This window comes from Dermochelys coriacea, chromosome 5 (genome assembly GCF_009764565.3).
Source record: "Dermochelys coriacea isolate rDerCor1 chromosome 5, rDerCor1.pri.v4, whole genome shotgun sequence".
Lineage (NCBI taxonomy): Eukaryota > Metazoa > Chordata > Testudines > Dermochelyidae > Dermochelys > Dermochelys coriacea.
The window spans coordinates 55887025-55914228 of NC_050072.1; the positions used below are offsets into that span (position 1 = coordinate 55887025).

The following is a 27204-nucleotide window of genomic DNA, read 5'->3' on the forward strand; positions in this document are numbered from 1 at the left end:
GTGAGAACAGGAGTTCGCTTGGCACTGTTGTAGCTGGCATCACAAGATATTTACATGCCAGATGTGCTAAAGATGTCCTTTCATGCTTCAATTATCATTCCAGTAGACATGTATCCATGCTGATGACAGGTTTTGCTCAATAACAATCCAAAGCAGAGCGGACTGACCGATGCATGTTCATTTTCATCATCTGAGTCAGATGCCACCAGCAGAAGGTTGATTTTCTTTTTTGGTGGTTCAGATTCTGTAGTTTCCACATCGGAGTGTTGCTCTTTTAAGAAATCTGAAAGCATTCTCTATATCTCGTCCCTCTCAAATTTTGGAAGGCACTTCAGATTCTTAAACCTTGGCTCAAATGCTGTATCTATCCTTAGAAACCTCACATTAGTACCTTCTTTGTGTTTTGTCAAATCTGCTGTGAAAGCGTTCTTAAAACAAACACGTGCTGGGTCATCATCCGAGACTGCTATAACATGAAATATATGGCAGAATGTAGGTGTAAAACAGAGCAGGAGATATACAATTCTTCCGCAAGGAGTTCAATCACAAAATTTAATTAGCACATTATTTTTTTTTAAATGAGCATCACCAACATGGAAACATGTCCTCTGAAATGGTGGCCGAAGCATGAAGGGGCATATGAATGTTTAGCATATCTGGCATGTAAATACCTTGCAACACCGGCTACAAAAGTGCCAGGCGAATACCTGTTCTCGCTTTCAGGTGACATTGTAAATAAGAAGCAGTCAGCAGTATCTCCCGTAAATGTAAACAAACTTGTTTGTCTTAGTGATTGGCCGAACAAGAAGTAGGACTGAGTGGATTGTAGGCTCTAAAGATTTACATTGTTTAGGTTTGGAGTGCAGTTAAAACAAAAATTGCATTTGTAAGTTACACTTCCACGATAAAGAGATTGTACTACAATACTTGTATGAGGTGAATTAAAAAATACTATTTCTTATGTTTATCATTTTACAGTGAAAGTATTTGTTATAAAAACAATATAAAGTGAGCACTGTACACTTTGTATTCTGTATTGTAATAGAAATTAATATAGCTGAAAAGGTAGAAAAACATCCAAAAATATTTAATAAATTTCACTTGGTATTCTATTGTTTAACAGTGCAACTGTTTTAACTTTTTTAATCAGTTAATTTTTTTGAGTTAATCACGTGAGTTAACTGTGATTAATTGACAGCCCTATTTATTTCATGTATTTAATTCCATTTTTATGTGACTGCCTCTAATTGTAGGTTGGAATTACACAATAAAAACACAAATCTTATACAAGACAAAGCTACTTCACCTCTTTACATCTCTCTAATTACGACCTTTCCTCTTTTCTATCCTTTCTTCTTTCCACTTTTTTTCTACTTTCTCTGTTCCTTTTCTCTCCTCTCACGTTCTCCATTCTTCCTTCTACTCTACTGCTACTTGTATTTAACCTGTAAGTACCACTTAAGTAATTCATCAACTAGCAATAATGAACATAGAGTCGGTGTTGTACATAATCACCTTGGCTCCATTAAGTCAATGGCAACATTTCCATTGACTTCAATGGAGCCAGGATTTCACCCTTAATCTATTTTAAGTATGTCGATAAGCCACAGCTTGGCTTGAAAACACAAGCTTCCCTAATAAAAGCACAAGTGTTGTGTGGAAGACTTTAATGCAAAACAATCTGCAAAAAGAATTTCAATGAATTGGAGAAAGCAAGCAATACTCTAATTAGCAACAACATTGGTTAGCAGCATTGTTCAAGATGTCTTTCCTTTTTTCTCTTATATAATATGCCTGTAATTGAGCACTTGACATGTATATATGCTTAGTACAGTAATATTCCTATACTGAAGTGTGAGTCAGAACAATAGCTTGAAACTATTATTGGTATAATAACAAGGTCCATGGAATTTAATACTAACACACAAGCCAATTAGGAATATAGATACTTAATCCATCAGCATTTAAAGGGAAAAATGTATCAATCTCAGACTGACAACACAGACTGCACCATCCCAATTCCATTCAACGTACCATAAAATCTGTTTACTGATTTTCTAGACTGGAAACACAAAAAAGTCTCCAGAATGGTTCATTACTTTGGAACACTTCTGATAAGCAAGATAAGCAAGACAAAATAGAGTGCTCTTCTGTATATAAAATACCATGTGTACAGACAAAACATTGTGCTCTCTTTTAGATAAAGGACCATTTGACTACCACTTCATTCTGATGACATGTTAATGAATTAAAATGTGTCATTTATTCTCCCCTCCCCCCAATTTATTTTAGAACTTTTTCCTAACAATAGTATTTGCCCATCATTCTAGAGAACAGCATATCTTATTAAGTGCAGTAAATGTGCCAAATAGTTTTTCACACTACATCTCTTAGAAAGAGTTGAATTCACAGAATCGTCTGGTCAGGTTGTCAGAGTTCTACAGTACATAATTTTGCAGCAGGAAGCCAGTTAGTGTAAATTGAATGTGTGTTCACTATAAATTCTCTGGCATAACTTTGAAATCTCTCAGACTGTCACGCAATTTATTGTTAACAACTCAAGGTTTAAGTTTCATTTTCTCTCATATAGTATGACAACATAATCCACCCTCTTCTTTCTTTTCCATGGCTAGCATCGACTTACAGAGCGGTGCACATCCCACAGTTCCCACAGTCTGCGCCGCCCACTGGAATTCTGGGTTAAGCTCTCAATGCCTGATGGGGCAAAAACATCATCACAGGTGGTTTTGGGTACGTCATCAGTCGCCCCTCCCTCCATGAAAATAATGGCAGACAATATTTTTGCACCTTTCTTCCACGCAGACGCCATACCATGACAAGCGTGCAACCCGCTCAGCTTAGCTTACCAACAGCTGCTGCTGTGTCCTGTGTGCTGCTGGCAGCAGATGATGCAGTAGGACTCCATCGTCATACACTGCTTCTGCTGCAACTCTGCTCTGCTGCTATTGTCTCAATAGCAAATTTCTCCATGTTGTCTGTCATAGGCTCCTGGATACATGTGTTCTTCTTTGGGAAATGTACGTGGTGCTAACCGTTGTCCTCCATCACTTCCGCTGCAACTCTGCTCTCTTGCTCTCATGAATCCACCTCGTGGGTCCTCTCGTCGTTCTCTATAAATATCTGTTCTCATGGGATCCGTAGTCAGCCACCACTTCTGCTGCAACTCTGCTCTCCTGCAGACGCCATACCATGGCAAGCATGGAGCCTGCTCAGATCACCGCGGTAGTTATGAGCATTGTAAACACTTCATGCATTATACTGCAGTACGTGCAGAACCAGAACCTGCAAAAGCAGGCAAGGAGGTGACTGCAGCGCATTGATGAGAGTGATGAGGACATGGACACAGACTTCTCTCAAAACATGGCCCTGGCAATTTGGACATCCTGGTGGCAATGGGGCAGGCTCATACCATGGAACGCTGATTCTGGGGCTGGGAAACAAGCACAAACTGGTGGGACTGCATAGTGTTCGTATGCGTAAGGGCACTTTCATGGAACTTTGTGACTTGCTTTTCCCTGCCCTGAAGCACAAGAATACCAAGATGAGAGCAGCCCTCACAGTTCACAAGTGAGAGGTGATAGCCCTGTGGAAGCTTGCAATGCCGAAAGCTGCTACCGGTCAGTTGGGAATCAATTTGGAGCGGGCAAATTTGGGGGCTGCTGTGATCCAATTAGCCAACACAATCACTGAGCTGCTGCTATCAAGGGTAGTGACTCTGGGAAATGTGCAGGTCATAGTGGATGGCTTTACTGCAATGGGATTCCCTAACTGTGGAGGAGCAATAGACGGAATGCATATCCCTATCTTGGGACCGGACCACCAAGGCAGCCAGTACATAAATCACAAGGGATACTTTTCAATGGTGCTGCAAGCACCGTTGGATCACAAGGGATGTTTCACCGACATCAACATGGAATGGCCAGGAAAGGTACATGATGGTCGCATCTTCAGGAACTCTGTCTGTTTGAACAGCTGCAGGAAGGGACTTCCTTTCCAAACCAGAAAATAACCTTTGGTGGGTTGGGGGGGGGTGTTGAAATGCCTACAGTTATCCTTGGGGACTCGGCCTACTCCTTAATGCCATGTCTCATGAAGCCACACACAGGCACCCTGGACAGTAATAAGGAGCTGTTCAACTATAGGCTGAGCAAGTGCAGAATGGTGGCAGAATGTGCATTTGGACATTTAAAAATGCTCTGGCACAGTTTACTGACTCAGACCTCAGCGAAATCAATATTCCCATTGTTATCGCTGCTTGCTATGTGCTCCACAATATCTGTGAGAGTAAGGGGGAGACGTTTATGGCGGGGTGGGAGGTTGAGGCAAATGGCCTGGCCACTGATTACACGCAGTCAGACACCAGGGCAATTAGAAGAGCACAGCAGGGTGCGCTGTGCATCAGAGAAGCTTTGAAAACCAGTTTCATGACTGGCCAGGCTTCAGTGTGACATTTGTTTGTTTCTCCTTGATGAAAACCCACCCCCTTGGTTCACTCTACTTCCCTGTAAGCCAACCACCCTCCTCCCTTTGATCACCTCTTGCAGAGGCAATAAAGTCATTGTTGTTTCAAAATCATGCATTTTTTATTAAATCATCACAAAAATAGGGGGATAACTGCCAAGGTAGCCCCAGAGGGGTGGGGGATGTGGGAAGCACTGGATGGGGTGATGGGTGGGGGGGAGAGGAGGGAAGGACAAGGCCACACTGCACTTCAAAACTTATTGAATACCAGCCTTCTGTTGCTTGGGCAGTCCTTTGGGGTGGAGTGGTTGGGTGCCCGGAGGTCCCCCGCCCACATTCTTAGGCGTCTGGGTGAGGAGGCTATAGAACTTGGGGAGCAGGGTGGGCGGTTACACAGGGGCTGCAGCAGCAGTCTGTGCTTCTGCTGCCTTTCCTGCAGCTCCACCAGATGCCAGAGCATATCATTTTGATCCCCCCAGTAGCCTCAGCATTGCATCCTGCCTCCTCTCATCTTGCTCGTCCCTCCTGTCCTTGTGTTCATTTTCTGTTTTCCTGGACTCTGAGATTGCTTGCCTCCATGCATTCTACTGAGCTCTTTCAGTATGGGAGAACTGCATGAGCTCCAAGAACATTTCATCGCGACTGCATTTTTTTCACCTTCTTATCTGCGCTAGCTTCTGGGATGGAGACGATAGGGGGAGTGTTGAACCATTTGCAGCTGTGGAAGGAAAAAAAAGGAGAGTAGTATTTAAGAAAACAATTGGTAGACTCTTTCATGGTGAATCAAGCTATTAAGATTACATAGCACATGTGCTTTTGGTACAAGGTCACATTTTGCCTCTTATATTGAAGGGCTGCCAGTTTGGTGTGAGAGATCACACATGCAGGGCCGGGCAACAGAATTTGGCTTGCAGGCAGCCATGCTAAGCCACAGTCTTTCGGCTTCTTCAGCCTTCATAATATGTGGGAATGGTTTCAAACATCAGCGCCCTCTTTTCCCATACTGGCCATTTAAAAGGAAGGGCTGCGGTTTTCGGGTTAACATGCAGCACAAACCCAACTAACCCCCCCCCACACCCAATTCTCTGGGATGATCACTGTACTGAGGATAACAGAGTGAGATAAAGAATGCATGTGGCTTGAATGCCAGCAAACACAGGGACCATACGCTGCCATGCTTTGTTATGTAATGATTCCACACTACTTGCTACTGGCCTGGTGTGGTAAAGTGGATGGAATAAGTCTGCCCTCCCCAGAAACCTTTTGCAAAGGCTTTGGGAGTACCTCCAGGAAAGCTTCATGGAAATGTCCCTGGAGGATTTCTGCTCCATCCGAAGACACGTTAACAGACTTTTCCAGTAGCTGTACTGGCCGTGAATGCATCCCAAGTCTTCAGGGCAAATTAATCATTAAACACACTTGTTTTTAAACCACATGTTATATTTACAAAGGTACACTCACCAGAGGTGCCTTCTCTGGCTACATGGTCTGGGAGTCCTTCTTGGGAGGGTTGGGAGGTTATTGGCTCCCAGGTGATAAACAGTTCCTGGCTGTCGGGGAGAACGGTTTCTCCTCCTGCCTGCTCTGTGCCATCCTCCTCCTCCTCCTCTTCCTCGTCCCCCAAATCCTCATCCCTGTTGCATAAGACTCACCCTTTGCAGGTGTCCACGGACAGGGATGGGGTAGTTGTAGGGGCCCCCCTATAATTGCATGCAGCTCATCATAGAAGCGGCATGTCTGGGGCTCTGACCTGGAGCGGCCGTTTGCCTCTTTGGTAGGCTTGCCTGAGCTCCTTAATTTTCATGCAGCACTGCTGCGGGTCCCTGTTGTAGCCTCTGTCCATCATGCCCGTGGAGATTTTTTCAAATATTTTGGCATTTCGTCTTTTGTAACGGAGTTCTGAGAGCATGGATTAGTCTCCCCATACAGGAATCAGATCCAGGACCTCCCGTTCGGTCCATGCTGGAGCTCTTTTGCGATTCTGGAACTGCATGGTCACCTGTGCTGATGAGCTCGCCATGCTGGCTGTCAAATATAAAGGAAGGGTATACACCTTTAAAATCCCTCCTGGCCAGAGGAAAAAACGTTGCACCTGTAAAGGGTTAAGAAGCTAGGATAACCTCGCTGGCACCTGACCACAATGACCAATGAGGAGACAAGATATTTTCAAAGCCAGAGAGGGGGAGAAACAAAGGGTCTGTGTCTGTCTGGGTGATGCTTTTGCCGGGGACAGAATAGGAATGGAGTCTTAGAATTTAGTAAGTAATCTAGCTAGATATGCGTTAGATTATGATTTCTTTAAATGGCTGAGAAAATAAACTGTGCTGAATAGAATGGATATTCCTGTCTTTGTGTCTTTTTGTAACTTAAGGTTTTGTCTAGAGGGATTCTCTATGTTTTGAATCTAATTACCCTGTAAGGTATTTACCATCCTGATTTTACAGAGGTGATTCTTTTTACCTTTTCTTATATTAAAATTCTTCTTGTAAGAAATTGAATCCTTTTTTCATTGTTCTTAAATTCCAAGGGTTTGGGTCTGTGGTCACCTATGCAAATTGGTGAGGATTTTTATCAAGCCTTCCCCAGGCAGGGGAATGCAAGGGTTTGGTGAGGATTTTGGGAGGAAAGACATTTCCAAACAACTCTTCCACTGCCACCACCAAACGTTTAACTGGTTACTGGGAAAGTCCAAGGGCAAAGGGTAAAATAGTTTGTACCTTGGGGAAGTTTTAACCTAAGCTGGTGAAAGTAAGCTTAGGAGGTTTTCATGCAGGTCCCCACATCTGTACCCTAGAGTTCAGAGTGGGGAAGGAACCTCGACGCTGGCCAAACAGGAAATGAAATTCAAAAGTTCCCGGGGCTTTTCCTGTGTACCTGGCTAGGGCATCTGAGTTGAAAGTGCTATCCAGAGTGGTCACAATGGAGCACTCTGGGATAGCTCCTGGAAGCCAATACCATCGAATTGCATCCACACTATCCCAAACTCAACCTGGCGATGTCAATTTCCATGCTAATTCCCTTGTCAGGGAGGAGTACAGAAATAGATTTTAAGAGCCCTTTAAGTAGACAAAAATGGCTTTGTCGTGTGGAGGGTGCAGGGTTAAAATCGATCTAATGCTGCTAAATTCGACCTAAACTCATGGTGTAATCCAGGACTAAGTTGATGGCAGAGTGCTCTCCCATTGATGTCTGTACACCAACTCCTTAAGAAGCGGAAGCTATGCTGACGGAGATCATCTCCTGTGGACATAGCACAGTGTAGATACCACTGTAAGTCGACCTAAATTACATCAACTTCAGTTACATAACTGAACTAGCATTACTTAGATCAACTTAAAGGGTTAGTGTAGACCAGCCCTGAGTGCCCACACATGCTCCCATTGAAGTCAATGGAAAAAATCTCTTGACTTCACTGAGAGAAGGATACAGTCCTGAAAGTTTAGGATGTAAGGCCCAGGAATACATCAAAGGGAGAAAAATATTTTTTTTTAAAAATTTGCAAACTCATTTGCCTGCCAGATATTTCAAAGATTGGACTTTGTAGACAGCCTATATGGATCTGATTATATTATAACTATTTTAGGCTAGTGTAATTCCATCTTGTAAAAGCAGAGTTACAGCATATAGAATCAGGCCTTATGCTTCAATGAAAACAAATGAGCCCAATTACCTATTGTTTTGGACCTCAAGTTTTCATTTGCACCCATGAAAAGTTATTGCAAATGAGGTGTAAAATGCTAAGAAACTTAAAATAAATTACACAAGATCAAAGGTAGCAGAAAAATTAGGCAAAAATATCTAATAGCATACTGGCCGCTGCTTCCCGCAGCCTCCATTGGCCGGGCGCAGCAAACTGCGGCCAGTGGGAGCCACGATCAGCCGAACCTGTGGACGCGGCAGGTAAACAAACCAGCTGGGACTACCTGATGTTTCCCTGAACAAGCGGCATCCCAAGTTTGGGAAACACTGCTCTAGAGGAACTATGCTACAAACTGAAGCCCTGAACAAAGGACTGAATGACCTATCCAAGTTGTGGATGTGCTGCAGAGGGACTTTCAAGCCACCAAATTCATCAATACTGCCAAAAACCTGACACATGGACTTTGAATCTTTGTATGTATTATGATTGGTTTGCCATTTAACAGCTCTCTTCTTGTTCTTTTTTCTTTATAATAAACCTTTAGTTTTAGGCACTAAATGATTGGCTGGCAGCATGGCATTTTGCTTAAGATCCAAACCTATACTGACCTGGAAACATGGCGGACCTTTTGGGGTCAGAAGAATATGTTGTATATGTGAGCAGAGTTTTAAAATAACTTCACAGTACTAGCCCTAGGTGCTGATTGGGAACCAGAGAACTGGAATGCAATAAAGGGGGCTGTGTGATTTCCTTTTTTGCTTCTTGATAACCAGTGTGTGGAAGCACAGTTTGAGACTGGTTGGGGAGTTTAACTTCAGTGTTACCCACCAGTCTTGGGAGTATCTGCTCTCACTTTGCAGTCTGCCCTGACTTTGGCATTTCCAGTGAGGGCTGCCCCAGGCATCCTGGGTCACAAAGACCAGAAATTAATGCGGGATTGTAAAAAAGTACAAAAAGAAATTCTAATGTGTACTTAGAAGTCATGCAGAATACATACTCTGGAACCCTTGTTTTCAGTCAAATTCTTTAATATTTCATCTTGCCAGCTAGTATTGATATCAACAGTTTCCTTATTCTTTTCCACCAGACGTGACGAGCTTCTATTTAGGAGCAGTATTGTCCTCTGTTTGCATGAATGAATCCAGTTAACATGCAGAATGAGCGCAGCATATGGCTTTAGGCTGAATGTGTGGGATTTATTTTATCACTAGAATGTCCACAATGAAGACCTTCTAAGGCTTTATTAGGAACGGAGACAATTGCTGCCTTGTAACATCCCAAGTTAGACCTACTTTAGGGCAAGACTATCTGTACTACTCAGCACCAAGACGGGTATCAATCATATACTCTAGGAGCAGAGCCACTGGTAACAATACATAATCTACTACTGTAATTCTTACTCGGGAAAACTCTCATTGGACTAAAGGACCGCAGAATTATGCACTGTATTTGCTGACAGACTTAAGTTACTTAGGCCATGTCTACACTAGAGAGAGTTTACAGCAGCACAGCTATACCGCTGCAGCTGTGCCACTGTAAGATCTCCTATGTAGTAGCTCTATGCTGGCAGCAGAGAGCTCTCCCAATGACATAATTAAACCACCCCCAATGAGCACAGATAGCTTTGTCAGTGGGAGAGCATCTCCTGCCGACATAGCACTGTCTACACCGGCGCTTCTGTCGGTGTAACTTATGTCGCTCAGGCAGGTGTTTTTTTCACACCCCTACATGACATAAATCATACTGACAAAAGTGCTAGTGTACACATAATCTAAGATTATTCTGGCCCAATAAATTGCAAGATCAGTATAGGAACAGATGGAGGCAGTGATGAGCTGCCAAAATCTTAATGGGTTCCCTCCTCACCCCACAAGGGGGTTGTTGCCCACCCCTGCCCCCCGGGACTCCTGCCCCATCCAATCCCCGCGTTCCTTGATGCTCCCTCCAGGACCCCTGCCCCATTCACCCTCTTTCCTGTCCCCTGACTGCCCCCAGAACTGGGCAGGAGGGTCTCATGGGCCACCGTAATCGGTGCCCACCCCACCTCTAAGAGCCAGAGGGACCTGCCGGGGGGCAAGGTGGGGAGTCCTGGAGGTGCTTACCTGGGGCAGCTCCCAGGAAGCATCTGGCAGGTCCTTCTGGCTCCTAGGGACAGGGGAACATAGCTGGGGGGGGGAGCAGGGGGATTGGCCGCTCCCCCACTGATCACATCAAAAGTGGCACCTTAGGGCCAACTCCCTGGGTGCTCTGGGGCTGGAGCACCCACGGGGAAAATTTGGTGGGTGCAGAGCACCCACTGGCAGCTCCCCACCCCGCACCCAGCCCCAGAGCACCTCACCTCCGCTCCACCTCCTCCGCTGAACGCACTACCCCACTCTGCTTCTCTGCCCCCTCCCCCCGGTTTCCCGTGAATCAGCTGTTTGGCTGGAAGCCTGGGAAGACTGAGAAGCAGGCCGCGGCTTTACCCTCAGGCCTAGGGTGGTGGAGGTGAGCTGGGGCAGGGAGCGGTTCCCCTGCGTGGCCCTCCCGCCCCGGGTTACCTGTTACAGTGCAAGCGGCCCTCCTCGTGTCCCCCCTCCCAGCTCACCTCCCCCTCCCTCGGTCTGAGCGGGAAGCCACGGTCTGCTTCTCTGCCTACCCCAGCTTCCTGCACAAATACTGATTTGCGGGAAGCCTGGGGGGGGGTGCGGAGAAGCAGAGCAGGGCGGCGCGTTCAGGGGAGGAGCCCGAGGCGGAGTGGAGATTAGCTGGGGCCGGGGTGGGGCGGGGAGCTGCCAGTTGGAGTCAGTGCCTAAGATGCCACTTTTGGCTGGTTAAATTTAGAAGCCCTTTTAGAACCAGTTGTCCCTCGTGGAACAACTGGTTCTAAAAGGGCTTCTAAATTTAACAACCAGTTCTAGTGAACTGGTGTGAACCGGCTCCAGCTCACCATTGGATGGAGGCAACACAATCAACTAGACATAGTCAAGTGTCCATCTTCAAAAGACCTCTCATCTTGGCCCCAAATTGGCAAAATGGCTTAGCTACCAAGCTTTCTTTTTCCACTCATGATTCCCCATTTCATAATTTGCATGTCCTTTTGCATATTGCCAGTAGTTCTCATCTTGCATGCATATTTTCCAAGGGCAGAATTTGATTCAATCGTAATTTAAGAAGAGACATATTTCTTGCTTAAATAATAAGGAAAATCCCATATATCTAAGCATTCATAGGATATATTTAGGAATAGAGTAGTTCCCAAACTAGTTATAATCGGCTTTCTCAAGTCGACAGCAGGATATTGTTTGACTGTCCTGGCTGTTTCTACATCTATGAATCATTAATACTCAGCAGAATATAGTATCAGAATGCCTTGTTTAAAAATAGCAATTCAACAAAATTAAAAGATTTAGAAACTGTAAAAAGTGATTAGAGTGTTTAGCATAATTACTCATAATATGACCACACTCAAAAAAATGAGAGCTTGTATGCAAAACACTATTTTATACTTTGTATTTACTTTCTCAACTGAATGACATTAAGCACGGTACAGATATTGGATTACAAACGTAACATGCAGTCCACTTCTCGTCTTACACACGATATCTCAACAGAAAATTATTTGCACAATAGTTTGAGGAGGTGCAATGCCATATACTGCACAAGTGATTAATTACAATTAATACGAAAGCAGCCATTGTGTATGCATCAAAAACAATTTCAGGCTGAGTGAACTGACTGATAAAATATGAGCCCTTCATGTACCTTTGACAGTTTAGAAGTTATTTTATACCACACCTATGGTACTTAATATTTGTTTCCCCCCTTTTTCATGCCTCTGTATACTACAAAATTTTGTCTGGATCTGGAGTGGGAAGTTCAAGAATTCCACAAGAAAAATACTCACAAAATTTCCAGTTTAGGGGATATATTCTGGATAAACCCTGTGTTAGCAAAAGGAGTGGGTGCTAGAAGACCATGAGAATCATATTGGACAAATCCTGCTCCTTCTAAAGCTTTTTCTCACCCCTACATTGGCCAGCTGTACCCTTTTCAAGGGTGGTATAGTGGGCACACTAGCAAGCACTACTTTGAAATACCCGAAAGGAATTCATGGCGACACCTAGGACATAATGTAGTGCCAGTTTGGAAGTCTGAAGAAGTATAGACAGTCTCTCATACCTGTACTTCAAACTCTGAGATCTTTGAGGTTAAACTCACCATTGCTTAGCTGGAAGCTTATTTTGGTCCCAATGTACTGAGTATTACTGGTTTGTCACAGAGATATTGATTGTAGGGGCCATTCTCTTGTAGGTCTACTGTGCCATTGACAAATTGCTTTCTAACCAAGTCCCATAACTGGGTAATGTTCAGAAGATTATTGATGGGTGTGCATTCATGGGTTTCTCAAAGTATATTTGGGTAATGATGAAACCCAAGTGCGCATCATTTATCTCCTTGCCAGGGTGCAGAATTTATAATCAGAAATGGGTATTTGTCCATGGTACTCCAAGGACTTCCATGAGAAATTTAAAGACGAACATGCTGAGTGAGTCCACGATGATTGGATCTTTTGGAACTCAGTCATATTTAGATTAATGAAGAAAGGACTATTTGCCCCAGGACCACTGAGGATATTAATGGTGTGAAGTTTGGTCTGGTTATTCTGGGAGACCTGGCTTATCCCGATGCCCTAGCTAATGAAGCCATATACAGGCCACTGGACAAAAGGAAAGAAGATTTAAACTACTGCCTGAGCAGCTCCAGAATGGAGCCAATAGAAATATGCCAATGGACAGCAAGGATGGAATTTCAGAATGAACTTTGAATTTTATAATTTATCTGTCCACATGTGGTGCCATGACCATAGTATGTCAAACATTTAAAATCCATAAATGAAGTGCTAGACTTTCTTATTATTTTGTTTATTTTAAATAGCAATGAGAAAACATCCTACATGAAATTGATTGAAATTTAATTTAAATTACATGACTAGAGACTCAGTTGAGACTGCTTCTGTCAAGGTTCCTTCCCCACTCTGAACTCTAGGGTACAGATGTGAGGACCTGCATGAAAGACCCCCTAAGCTTATTCTTACCAGATTTGGTTAAATACTGCCACCCCCAAGTGTTACACAAAGAACAGGGGAAGTGCCCACTTGGAAACATCTCCCCCTGAAAATATCCCCCCCCCAAACCCTACACCCCCTTTTCTGGAGAAGGCTTGATAAAAATCCTCACCAATTTGGATAGGTGAACACAGACCCAAACCCTTGGATCTTAAGAACAATGAAAAGCAATCAGGTTCTTAAAAGAAGAATTTTAATTGAAGAAAAAGTAAAAGAATAACCTCTGTAAAATCAGGGTGGTAAATACCTTACAGGGTAATCATATTCAAAACAGAGAATCACTCTAAGTAAAACCTTAAGTTACAAAAAAGATACAAAAAACAGGAATATACATTCCGTTCAGCACAACTTATTTTATCAGCCATTTAAACAAAGCAGAATCTAACGCATATCTAACTAGATTGCTTACTGACTTTTTACATGAGTTCTGACCTGCATTCCTGCTCTGGTCCTGGCAAAAGCATCGCACACAGAGAGAACACTTTGTTCCCCCCCCGCTCCAGCTTTGAAAGTATCTTGTCTCCTGATTGGTCATTTTGGTCAGGTTCCAGCGAGGTTATCTTAGCTTCTTAACCCTTTACAGATGAAAGGGTTTTTCCTCTGGCCAGGAGGGATTTAAAGGTGTTTACCCTTCCCTTTATATTTATGACAGCTTCTTAAACTGAGGTCTAGATATTTTCACTTAAATCTAACCATCATACATCTAAAGCTGTGCATTGTTACTCTCTCTAAAGTGCTGGCAAAACATTAAAAGAGGGCTGGCTAAAATTAATCGTTATGTAGGATAATTGAAATGCTGTAGTGGTGCAACTGTATTTTTGGACATTTCTCAAGCTTACGATACAAGCACAGTTGCTTTGCTTAGCATGCTGTGGGATGGCACAACTTGGCAAACTTTAGGCTCTAAAATTAAAACATATTTGTTTCCTCCAGTCAACACAGTTCTGTTCAAATATACTGTAAACACAAGCCTCCAGTGAAACTGGTAAATCAGCATTCTGCAATAATATCCTTGCAACTAATGATTTCTTTGTGGCCAGTTTCTAACACTCATTCCATTGCTAAATATTACCCTCTAGCTTTGCGTTCTTCTGAAAAGAGTATTGAAATAACGCACAATGCCTGGAGAGTAATTTCAGCAAAAAGTGTGGTTATTACACATCACTGAACAAAATATTTTCCTTTGACTACTATTATTCTAGCCAGTCAGTGAACCTAAATCAAATTGTGGGCATTTTTACCATAAAGCTAATTTTCCCCCAGACAAAAATACCTATACATAAATAAGCAGAGTAGAAAAATTCATATAAGCTGGTAATGCTTTTCTTCACATGTAATTACAGTACTAGATGCATTATTTGAAGTAAGGACACCCTGACTTTGCATCCTTATTATTTAATAAAAAAAAACAGTTTCAATCATCTCAATAATATTTTTGCTATATTTCATTACCCTGCGGGGCTCTGGTGCCAGAAGCACATGTTTGACTTGAGCTACAGAGCACAATTTAAAAAATGACAAAAAATGCACGTGATGACCAGTGAAGTTGATGTTTGTGGTAGACAAATACTTTCAAATTTTGTTCATGATAGTTAGCACTGCTGTAAACACACACACACACACACACACACAAGGGAAAGAATTACAGCTGTGTGAAATATCCGTAATGAAACCAAAATCCAAATTAAACTCAACTGGTTTTGAACTTGCTTAAAAGCTCAAAATTCAGACCTGATTTATCTAAATGTTTACTAAGGTGGGTAAATATCTGAAAAAACTTAACTAGCTTAAAATATATGAGATTTAAAACCAAATTTGGGGGCAGGGGGGTTGACTCTGTCTTTTGAGCCTATGAGCTGTCATCTGCTTTTCTCTACAAACATGAAAAGAAAAGAAAAGAAAAGAAAAGTTGAGATTCTACCATAATCACTTGTCTTCAGGAACTGGGACTTTAAGTAAAACATCAAATATTGTGAGACTCAAGAAAAAAAATTGCAAGAGCTGACAGAACTCAAAGGAGGCAGAACAGCTGCTCCACTGAAGATCAACTTCTCATGGATCTAGAGCAGAGGAGACCAGCTGCCTACTCTTTGAAAATGCATAGATGAGTTTGCCATTACAGACATAATAAAAGAGAAGGGAGCATCTTGGCCTTTTGGGGAGAAGAAAAGCTGTTCCTTGTGGACTGACTACTACTACTACTCTGTTCTTTTTGACTCATTCAGGATTACCCTATTCAGGTAGGGCAAGAAGCTGACTATAGGCCCATCAACTCTGAAATGTTTTGATGATAATTCTGCAATCTCTGTCATGTGAGTATAGCAAAGAACCAGAGAAAGAGTCACTTCTAAGAATGAACAAGGAAATTTAGAGATAATATTGTTTTCAGTGGTCTAATAAAAAATACATTGTCGCTCACTTACTCTTAGATTTAGCATCTTATCTTCACATTCTATAGGCAGGGCTGTCTTAGATGAAGATTTACCTATAAGATTGGCAGTGTTGATCTGATCTGAACAACTAAGCCATCTTGTTCAACTGACTGGTTCAGCAATGAGAGAAAACATTTTTTGGTAGAATATTAGCAATCTTTACTGTTTTCTGCCACTCCATTTCCTGTGAGTAGGGAGGCTAGAAGATAAATGCTTGAAACCATACTTTATCCCCAAAGTCTGGAATTCAGAGCTGGCAAATTGACAATTGCTAAAGCAGTCCCAGCAGAGTGTGTCTGAGGAGCGGCAGGTTTGTGTAAATTTTGGTGATGCCCAGAAAGGGTCCAAGTCCCTCCCCCCTAAAACCTGCCTTGTAAGTAGATATATATTTTTTAAAATAATGTAAAAATGGACTGGAAACCATAAGTGTTTAACAGTTCCCCTATATTGCACAATGTGGGAGGAGTGAGGCTCTGGCTGGATGTGAGGGCTCTGGGGTGGGGCTGGGGATGTGTGGCTGATGAGGGCTCTGGCTGGGGATAAGGGGGTTGGGAGGGACTCTCCACCCACTTGCTCACCTCAGATGGGCACAATTTAGATGGATGGAAAGCAATTGTTTTGGATGGCACAAAGAATGGAAGTTCTCCTTAGACTTACACTGGTAAACCCCCAGCAGAATGCTATTTCTTCTTCACTGACATCAAAATAAGTCATCAAATCTTTACAAAGAACACCAAAATAAACTGAGAAAAATAACAGTGTTTCATATGTTTTGCAAGTTTTTAAAGACTATATTGCATTGATTTCTAATGCAAAACGAAAGAACAAAGCCTGATTACCTAAAACTATCCTATTCAGAAAATAAAATCTGGCAAACTTCAGTTAACAGGAATGTAAATCAGATACTAGTTCATGCAATTCATATGCATTCGGAATCATTACACTGTGTTATCCATGTCATCAGACCAATACTTTATTCTAGACAAGCACTGAGGATGAGCTATGAAGCAATATTGCATAAGTCAGATTTTAATTGTGAAATGGGCTTCAGCTTTCAGTCAACTAAATCTATAGTCACTGCAGAAGGTTTTTTTTTATAGTTATTTGGTATTCATATTAGAGATTTTGCTACTCAACAATAGGAACTGGGAACTCTTAATTTGTAGTTTTCAAAACACTGATGATTTTGAGATCCTTCTTGTAATACTTTACGCAAGTGCGCGCACACACACACACACACACACACACACACAGATAAAATGCACAGGCACCAAGAATCTAAAAATGACACCAAGTAATATCTTCAGGAGACAAGTGATCAGCTGGAGCTGTGAATTAAAAAGTTAGGTGACAAATGAAATGACAGCACTAAAGAATAATTTAGCTGCAGGACATTCTAACTTCACAAATTGAATGTCACCATTTAAGCTTCAACTCTGATCTGGTAGATGAATATCAGCTATTGAGTTAGGGCTTTTGCATGGATACAGATGGTAGATAAAGATGTGGGGAGCAATGAAACTGACATCTCTGGTTAGTTCTTTATTAAAGAATCAAATCAATTTTAACATTTACTATAGCAGAACCAACAGAATAAAATGAGCATTTATTTATATAAAAATAAAAACAAAAATACCCTATCTTATGGGGGAGTCAGTGACTGTTTATGAATCAAATTCAATTAATGTCAAAACAGTCTAAATTGCACAGTGTTCATAACTTAGGTACTATAAATATATGTCTCAGAAGCTATGCAATATATGTTTCGGGATAGAATAAATTTATTTACTTATTGCTTGAAATATTCTCCCATGCCTTGTAGTTCCCATTTCTCATGGGTATTTTTGACTTCTGTGTAAATTTTTTAAATCTGGAAACTAAGTGAACAATGTGAAGAAGATGGAGATAAGGAACTGACATATCTAGAAGAAACTACCCAACTCCAAAGACAAGAAAATTCACCAAAATATAAACACAATGATGGCAAACGCTTAGAAGGTACAGACCATGAAATGTGTTCAAAAGACTGAGTGATAGAATTGTCAGTCCCATTCTGCAACAGGCTATTCCCAGGTAGGGTTGGCAAGTTTCTAATCGTAAAAAAACTGAACACCTTTGCTCCGCCCCCTACCCCAATCCTTTGCCAGGGCCTCACCCCTCCTCCAAGCCCCCCACTGCCCGCTCACTTACTCCACCCTCACCTCACTTTGAAGGACTGGGGCACAGAGTTGGGGTGTGGGCTCTGGAGTGCGGCTGGAGATGAGGGGTTTGGGGTGCAGATTGGGTTGGCAACTTTCTAATTGCACAAAATCAAACACCCTTGCACTGCCCCCCTGCTTCGCCACTTCCCTGAGGCCCCACTGCTGCCACACCCCTTCTCTGTCAACCCTATTCCCACGATTAACAGATGCTGAATGTGTCCTGGGCTCATATCCCTGGCCTCATTTATCTGGGCCATGTGGACCTTCCAAATTTTAGACAGAAGGCAAAGGTCATAACCTTCTATTTTAACAAAATAGATTTCCTGGAGTTTAGTATTCCCATTCACCCACGCTACAAAAATTAATCTACTGAGGATAACTTCTTTTAGGTCTATTTTGGTAAAGGCATCCTCAGTGTACAGGGAATCCTCTGTGTAGCCATTTTTCAGCCTTTCACACTGTCTGTGAAAGAGTTGGGCATTGGTAGAATATTTAAGGAGTAACATTTAATAGAGGGATATTTAATTTAGCAAACAAATGATGAGATCCAATGGCTGTGAACTGATGATAAACATACTGAGGCTAGAGTCCAAAAGTTTAACATGAAGTTAATTAAATACTGGAACTACTTATAGGTTTCAGAGTAGCAGCCGTGTTAGTCTGTATTCGCAAAAAGAAAACGAGTACTTGTGGCACCTTAGAGACTAAAATTTATTAGAGCATAAGCTTTCGTGAGCTATAGCTCACTTCATCGGATGCATTTGGTGGAATGCATCCGATGAAGTGAGCTGTAGCTCATGAAAGCTTATGCTCTAATAAATTTGTTAGTCGCTAAGGTGCCACAAGTACTCCTTTTCTTTTTGGAACTACTTATGTTAGGGATGTGGGGGGTTCTCCATCAATCAAAATCTTTAATTCAAGGTTGCATGCCTTTCTAAAACATATGCTATAGCTCAAATAGATGGTTCCTTGATGCAGAAGTTACTTGGTGAAAATCTATAGCCTGTGCTATGTAGATAGTCCAACTAGATGATCATAATGGGCCCTGCTAGCCTTAAAAAAAAAAAAAATCTGAACTGACTGGAAAACATCAATGACCCACACAACCATGAATACATAATTTATTAATTCCTCTGGAATGTTTCCATTTTGTACCACTTCTAAGACCTTTGGCACTGTATCTTCCTTGAACTACTCTGTCAGAATGATGCGAATACAGACTAACATGGCTGCTACTCTGAAATCTGTCAGAATTGGGGCAGTACCATAAGTTTTAAAGGGAAAGAAGATGAAAGTATGGGTTTATGCAAAACTTCATTCACTTCAAAACATGCATTTGGGGTCTGAACACATTCTTAGTCTGCCTGCCATTGCCAGAGACTGATTTGTCATTGGCAGAACAGCAGAAGCTCTCAAAACTATGCAAGTCAAGAAAATAAAATTGCTTATCTCAGCTAGATCTCTGTTTGTGAGAATGTTTTGTCTCAAGAAGTCTCTTGGTAGCTAAGAGCTGACCGTTTGGGGGGGGGGGGGGTTTGGAAGCTTTGACCTAGAGCTACCTAGAAGATAACAATTCCATTTCATTGCAACTTTGGAGATTTCAAAATTTGGTTTTATTCTGTATTGGAAGAAAACCTTGTAAATGTTTTCATATAAACAATAATGGGTCAAAGTGTCCATTTTTTGATTTTTCAAGAAGAGAAGTAGTATGCATCATTGACCAAGATTCATGTCCCTCTTTTATCTGATTCAAAGCTTTTCACCCCAGATCAGGCAAAGCAGAGAATTACATAATAATGGCCACACTGTGTCAGACAAATGAATCTGAACCTGGATCTCCCACATCCCAGACCAAAGTCCTAACCACCAGATTATAGAGCAGTGGTGGGCAACCTGCAGCCCGCAGGCCACACACAGCCCATCAGGATAATCCGCTGGCCAGCGGCCAGACAGTGTATTTATATTTGCAAAGCCGCCCGCAACCCCTAGTGACCGCAGTTCGCCGTTCCCGGCCAATGGGAGCTGCGGGAAGTGGCATGGGCCACAGGTACGTGCTGGCCACCGCTTACCACAGCTCCCATTGGCTGGGAATGGCAAACTGTGGCCACTGGGAGCTGTTGGCAGTCATGCAAATGTAAACAAACTGTCTGGCAGCCCACCAGCAGATTACCTTGATGGGCTGTGTGGGCCGCAGGTTGCCTACCACTGTTATAGAGGGAGAGAAAGTCAGTCAGTCCAGTGTCTGTCTGTCTCTCAAAAACCTTCACAATGAAATCTTCACCGAAACACATCCATCTACATGAAACACTTTTTCTTGAAAAAGACAGCATATTTTGACAAAATTTCATTTTGTCAAATGTTCCGTTTAAATAGTCAAAATAAATACAGTGCCACATTAGGTCATACTAAATATCATGAGGACTATATAAAAAAAATTGGTTTATAATGTCACGTACATACAATTGTTTAGCAAAGCATGTGGAGATTGCAAAAAGGGTGGGCCAATGCTCCTTTAACCCTCCCAAGCTTCTCACCTACAAAGGGTCAGGCACATGTCATCTCTAGTTGCAACACTGGCTTCTACCCTTGAATGTGAATGCGTCTGATTTAAGACCATAAATATATAACACTGGAAACAAAGAGCCTGATTCTCCTCTCAGTGACACAGGAGTAATTCCACGAAATTCAATGAAGCTCAACTAGTGTAATACCAGTGTGCGAGATGAAAGGCAGCTTTTCAGTTCAACCTTTTGCTTGAAGATTTTCCCCTTTTCTCCCCTCCCACTTAGTTCTCACTAAGCAAGAAGCAAGTCTGCATATATTGTACTGCACATAAGTTTTCATACAGTGCAGTGTTCATCCCTTCATCAACAATGCACTAGTAGATATTGCCAAAATTGCATTTCAGTATTCTTCTGCCTCAGTTTTCTTCTGCCTCAGTTTTACAGTAAAAAGGGCTCTTTAATGATATAAAATATAAGCTTTGTAATTCAGTATTAGTACAGCTATTCTTGCAATAGTTCTTAATAGGGTCACTGAAAAATGGTAGATGTACTTTTCCATGCATCAGTACAATTTGTATCTGTTTAATGACCAAGGGTTAAAAATAATAGACTACTAATTTTAACTAGGAACTGTAGGTAGTAATGAGTTACTATATAGCATGAACAAAAATAATGTAATTATAGGCACAATTTGAAGCTATATATTTGTGAAGCAATCACAGAATTACATTAGTAACAGTTCCCATAATAATGCATGTTGTATTTACAGAAAATTGGCCAATTTCTGTTCTCAATTACATACATAATTTCATTTGGGTTTCACATGTGTAACAGGTTTCCTATTATAATATATATTCACTATGGACTCCATTGTGCCAATAGAATTCAGCCCATGCTGGGGCAACACAGAGCCATTACTGGGGAGCTCAGCAGAGTATTGTGCCTGAGGCCTCGGTCCTGCAAACAGGTATACACATGGAGTTCAATGTAGGGTGACCAGATAGCAAGTGTGAAAAATTGGGACAGGGAGGTAGGGGTAATAGGCGCCTATACAAGACAAACCCCCAAATATCAGGAGTGTCCCTATAAAAATTGGGACAACTGGTCACCCTACTTCAATGGGACTACTCAGGTGTGTGAAGTTAGGCATACATGTGTTTGCAAAACTGCGGCTCAGTCTCCCCTAAGCCCCACTGTGCATATGGGAAGTGTTCAGGCTCCACTATATTCAGGTTCTACCCCTACTGAAGATGTAAAACTTTGTTTCAAGCCCAGCAATGTGGTAAGATATTGTACTTTTGCACTGTGGATTTTTTATACACAGAAAAGCTGTTTCAACCCTTTCACAACTTCTCACCATGAGTGTTTCCTGATGGTCAGGCATAGCATAGCAGCTCTCTCCCCATCAGATACTTTTTGCTGATGGCCACCTTGAGCCTGCAGTGGTCTGCCTCTTCCTGTAAATTGGACCTCAAGACAGGTCACTTTACAGACTTTCGTCTTCCAGTGTAATCAACGAACAAAAAATAAGGGAAATTCACACAAATAAAGAGCTGAAGCCTCTACCAAACATCCTTCCTCCTTCGCAGTCAGCCCAGACTGAGTTATGCCGTTACCTTTTATGCTGCAGCAGCTATTGGAGCATGCCCAGCAGGGCCGAGGGGGCATGGCTTCTGCTGCTAAGAGCGCTGTCTTAACCCCTTCCGCTCCAGTGCAGGGCCAGTCCACCCCATCATATATCTAAATAACTAGTATAGCTCTCACATTCGCTTCCATACTCTGCACTGCAAATAAAACTGTGGATTAGAGTGACAAAGACAAGATAATTATTTCTCCTAACCTTTTGTACAGAAAACTAACAATGTAAGTCCTACGCTTCTTATCTGTGCCTCTGTAATTCCTAATGAACAAACTCATCTAGAAAAGAGTTGAAGAAAAAAAAAATTTCCAGCCCCTTTCATAGCCAAGGTTTCTCAAGGCCCTTTAAAAAGCAATTAACATAAGAGTGAGAAAGCTGAGAGTGTGTGTAAGGACAATGAACAGAGTTTATGAGTTCAACAATTGTTCATACCCAACCTTGGGCCGAGGAGCTTTTTCCTAATGTCAGTACTGAGTGTGACCTCCATGGCAGAATGAGACTAGAATCTACTTAAACTGCATGCCACCCTGTCTAGCATCTGAGACAAACCTAGAAGAAAGAGGTGACATTTCAAGAGCAACTAAGTGATTTGTTAGAATTGGTTAAGTTGGCTATTTATACTGAAATTTCATCCTGAAGTTGCATTTATCTGACATGGAAAATAGGGATTTATCTCTGAGTACATTGTGGCTTGATTAAATTTTTAACATTTATTGTTTTGAAAAGTCTTTAAAATTTTAATTAATAACACACTTCAGTGTGTTTCTGTAATGTACCATGCATGAGAAACTATCATTTTCTAAAGACTAATTCATTAGTTTATATTGGTCATGCAGTAGGGAAGATACTACACAAACTAATAAAGAGACATATTCCCTGTTCTGGAGGGCTCATAATTTTAATGGACAATGTATAATGAAGGGCAGGTAAAGGGACAGAACAAAAATGAAAGTGATTGAGTAGTGAAGTTTAACATGTCTTCTAAACACTGGAAAGATAATGGAGCAAATAATTAAGCAATCAATTTAAAACATCTATAACAGTGGTTTTCAAACTTTTTTTTCTGATGATGCAGTTGAAGAAAATTGTTGATTCCCGTGACCCAGCAGAGCTGGGGATGAGGGGTTTTATTGTGTGGGAGGGGATCGGGGCTCTGGGCTGGGGGTTCAGGCTCTGAGGTGGGGCTGGGATGAGGGTTTTGGGGTGCAGGAGGGGGCAGGGAATTGGGGCATGGGGTTGGGGTTCAAGGTTATCTTGGTCGGCTCCCAGTCAGCAGCTCCATGGGGGTGCTAAGGCAGGCTTCCTGCCTTTCCTGGATCTGCAGACCATGCTGTGCCCTGGAAGCAGCCAGCAGCAGGTCTGGCTCCTAGCCAGAGATGTGCAAGCAGCTCCGCGCAGCTCCCATTGGCTGGGATCGCCAGTGCTCAGGGCAGGGGCAGTGCGTGGAGCCCTGTGGCCCCCCCACCTAGGAGCCAGACCTGCTACTAGCTGCTTCTGGGATGCAGCACGGTGTCAGAACAAGTAGGAATTAGCATGTTTTAGCTGGGCAGCTAAATGGGACTTTTAATGGCCTGGTCAGTGGTGCTGACAAGAGCCATCATGACCCAGTGCCTTACATTCCGTGACCCAGTACTGGGTCACAACCCGCAGTTTGAAAACCACTGATCTAGAAGATAACAATCAGCATGGATTTATCAAAAGCTAAATATGAGTCAACAATGTAACGCTGCTGCAAAAAAACAAACAAACATCATTTTGGGATGTATTAGCAGGAATGTTGTAAACAAGACACGAGAAGTAATTCTCCCGCTTTACTTCACTTTGATTAAGACTCAACTGGAGTATTGTTTCCAGTTCTGGGCACCACATTTCAGGAAGGATGTAGATAAACTGGAAGGAATCCAGAGAAGAGCAACAAAATGATTAAAGGTCTAGAAAACATGACCTATGATGGAAGATGAAAAAATTGGGTATGTTTAATCTGGAACAGAGAAGACTGAGAGGGGACATAACAGTTTTCAAGTATGTAAAAGGTTGTTCCAAGGATGAGGAAGAAAAATTGTTGTTCTTAACCTCCGAGGATAGGACAAGAAGCAATGGGCTTAAATTACAGCAAGAGAAGTTTAGGTTGGACATTAAGAAAAACTTCCTAACTTTCAGGGAAGTTAAGCACTGGAATAAATTGCCTAAGGTGATTGTGGAATCTCCATCATTGGAGATTTTTAAGAGCAGGTTAGACAAACACCTGTCAGGGATGGTCTAGATAATTAGTCCTGCCACGAGTGCAAGGGACTGAACTAGATGACCTCTTGAGGTCCCTTCCAGTTCTACGATTCTACGATTCTGAAAAAAAAGTTTTAATCTTGATTTTATTCCATGGATAAATGGAAGTTTTTTCTTGAAGCATATTGCATTAAGATAAGATGTTTTCATCATTCTGTATAATACTACATGCCAGTAATACACTTGAATAGCCATTGACCTCTACTTTGAACAGCAGTGACATTAGCTGTCCAAGGTCCCATGCTTGCATTGAAATCCATTATCAATGACTCATTTGTTTGGAATCCCATTCAGGTCCCTTTCTAGAAGGGACGGGTTTTTTGGTTTTTAAGGCACCAATTGTCAGTTACACTAAAGTCATTTTACCCAGCATTGTAAAGGAGCCTTAGTGTAACTGACAATTGCAATTAAAAATGGGTATAAATGAAAAAAATGGCCCCAAATATTCATCCCATCTCCTACCTGAAAACTGTTAGTCTAAACAGCTACTTCTTCCTCTGTTCCTGTATGTGTCTGAGATATTGTACATAGATCAAATATGATTGCAGAGGATAGCTATTAGTTGTGTTATTTTAGCTAGTCAGTCATGACTGAAAAGTTAAGAATGCAGCACACACATTTAAGAACAGCATGCTGACTAGCAAATTTCACATTGTCTGTACCATGAAATCTTACAGTATTGCTAGCAATTACTTGCATTTTGAAGAAGTTACCTTAAAATTTGGTCATCAAGTTATAGCAGCAAATTGACTGATAATTATACATAATAAGGCTATATAATGCAATTCAGATAATAGGATTTTAAATTTACTAATCCATCTTGTGAACAAGTACAAGAGATAGCAGTCGGCAGCCACACTGCTTTGCACAGCTTTAATACTAGTTGTATTCTCTATGTTTGTCTGCCTACCTGTGGGGCCCTTTTTTATGCAATTCAGGGAAACAGCTTTTTTGCTTTCATTTCAGAGACCTATTAAAATTCATTCAGACAAAAGATGAGTTCTCTTTTTAACTGTTTCAGTTTTCCTGCCTAAAGAACACAGAAAAACACTGTACATGCAAACAGTGGAACCACCTAGCTCTCAAGAGAGTCTCCTCCTTTCCAGTTTCTGACTCTAAATATTAGCCTTCTCCTTTTTCACAGGTGATTACCTTGTTGTGTCCCTGTCTTGAGGTGCAGTAGGCTTTCATTATTACACACACTATTAGATAAAATAACAAGCCACATCTAAATGCACATTTGATTGTTTAATGGTAGGAGGAGATACCACAGTATGTCTAATAACAACAGCCCATCTTCTGTCAATGGCAGAAAATCATAAACTATTAGAAGAATATTTCTATGCATTATGCAGAAATAAAATAAATAAATAAAATAGGTGCCTATTGTAATTTGATTAAATTGCATTCAATACTTCCAAGTTCATTGGTTAGATGGGTCAACTTCAGGGTTCAAGTAACCACTTGTTCAATATCAAATGTAATTTCTACATCACAGCAAATCTACCATGTTTTAAACTTATTTGCTCCTGAACTGGCACAAAAGTTTCAAAATTCCACATGAAATATTTTTATTTTCAAAACTTTCCTTTGTGCCAAACATTTAGACTTTGACATTTGATTTTATATTACAATGTATACTGCATTTTTTTAAAAAAAAAGTCATTTTGAAACGAAAAATTGAAGTGTTCCATTGTGAAAATATAAGCCCAAAATGTTCTGAGATTATCAAAAACACTTTATTTTCATTTTTTTCCTCAATGAAATGTCACCAGAATTGACATATTCCTGCCAAAATATATTTCAATGAAATATTTTCCAATGGAAAAATGTTTCAATGAAAAAATTTTCAACCAGCTCTGCTCTGGGGGCAGTTTTAAATTTAACTACAAGTAGAAAGACAGTAGTAGTTTTGATCAAATACAAAGAAACCACACACAGGAGAAAGCTGAAGCAAGTAAATGTGATTCATAAAAAGATTCTAAAAATCAATGCTCCAAGATTTCTAAAATAACTGAACTATTTGGGTTGAAATTTTTCATTCTGTTCGTCTAGCTCGGGCTGAATATTTTTGGAAAGGTTCAGCCAAAATGGTTCAGTCATTTCCATTCACATCCATTCCAGTCATTCATTTTCAAGAATAAGATTAGGGGAAAATACATTGTTTTGCCAGTTATAACAATTCTGGTGACCTTTGGTTGAAAAGTTCTAGTGCCTGCCTACTTTGGAACAGGGACTTGAAATTTGGCACGAGTGGCTTTGGTGTAAAAGATATGCCTTTTGCTGCTTCTGTGAAAATCAACCCGTATGTGGTGAAGTTATAAACCTTCAGAAAAATCTTCTTTTGCAGATGATCAGTAGAAACTTTAGAGATTTTAGCTGTTGGACTGCAAGAAGATTCTGTCCTCACTGGGCATGCGCTAACCCCTCAGAGGTAATAGAACTAACCAGACTGTGCATGCAACCAGGGGCATCTTGGGCATGGGTTCAATTGTACCCACAGAAATCAGGAAACCAAGGGTGCAAAAACATGCAAACAGGAACTTCTCCTGGGCCAGTGCACAGGGGAGGCCCCAAGTGGGGAGGGGATTGCAGTGGCTCCTGTCCCGTGGGGAAGGGCCCAGCTCCTTGCTTTTGGCATTTCAACCTGAGGGAGGACTGGGCCAAACCCGAGTGGTACTGCAATCCTATGCATTGGGTTGCAAAACCATTCACTTAAATGTGGCCCAGCCACTCCTCTGCCAAGATGGAGGGGCAACTGGATTAAATCTGAGTAGCACTCTGAACCCATGTTCCAGGTTGCAACTCCTGGACCCGGACCCAGATCCAGACCCAGACCTGTGGGACAGAAGCCATCGTGTGGGTTAAGGGCCTCCCCTCTGCACTGGGCCAAGATGAGGGTTCTGGTGCTGGGCC

At 41.7% G+C, this 27204-nt stretch overlaps 1 long non-coding RNA gene across 1 annotated transcript; it reads right to left on the reverse strand.

Moving 5' to 3' along the window:
* Window positions 1-5137: 5137 nt before the first annotated feature.
* On the reverse strand, window positions 5138-5990 carry LOC122460389. Its single transcript, XR_006281665.1, has 2 exons — window positions 5944-5990; window positions 5138-5200 (listed from the first exon to the last, which is right to left on the reverse strand). It is a non-coding gene; the product is annotated as an uncharacterized LOC122460389 (long non-coding RNA).
* Window positions 5991-27204: the final 21214 nt, after the last annotated feature.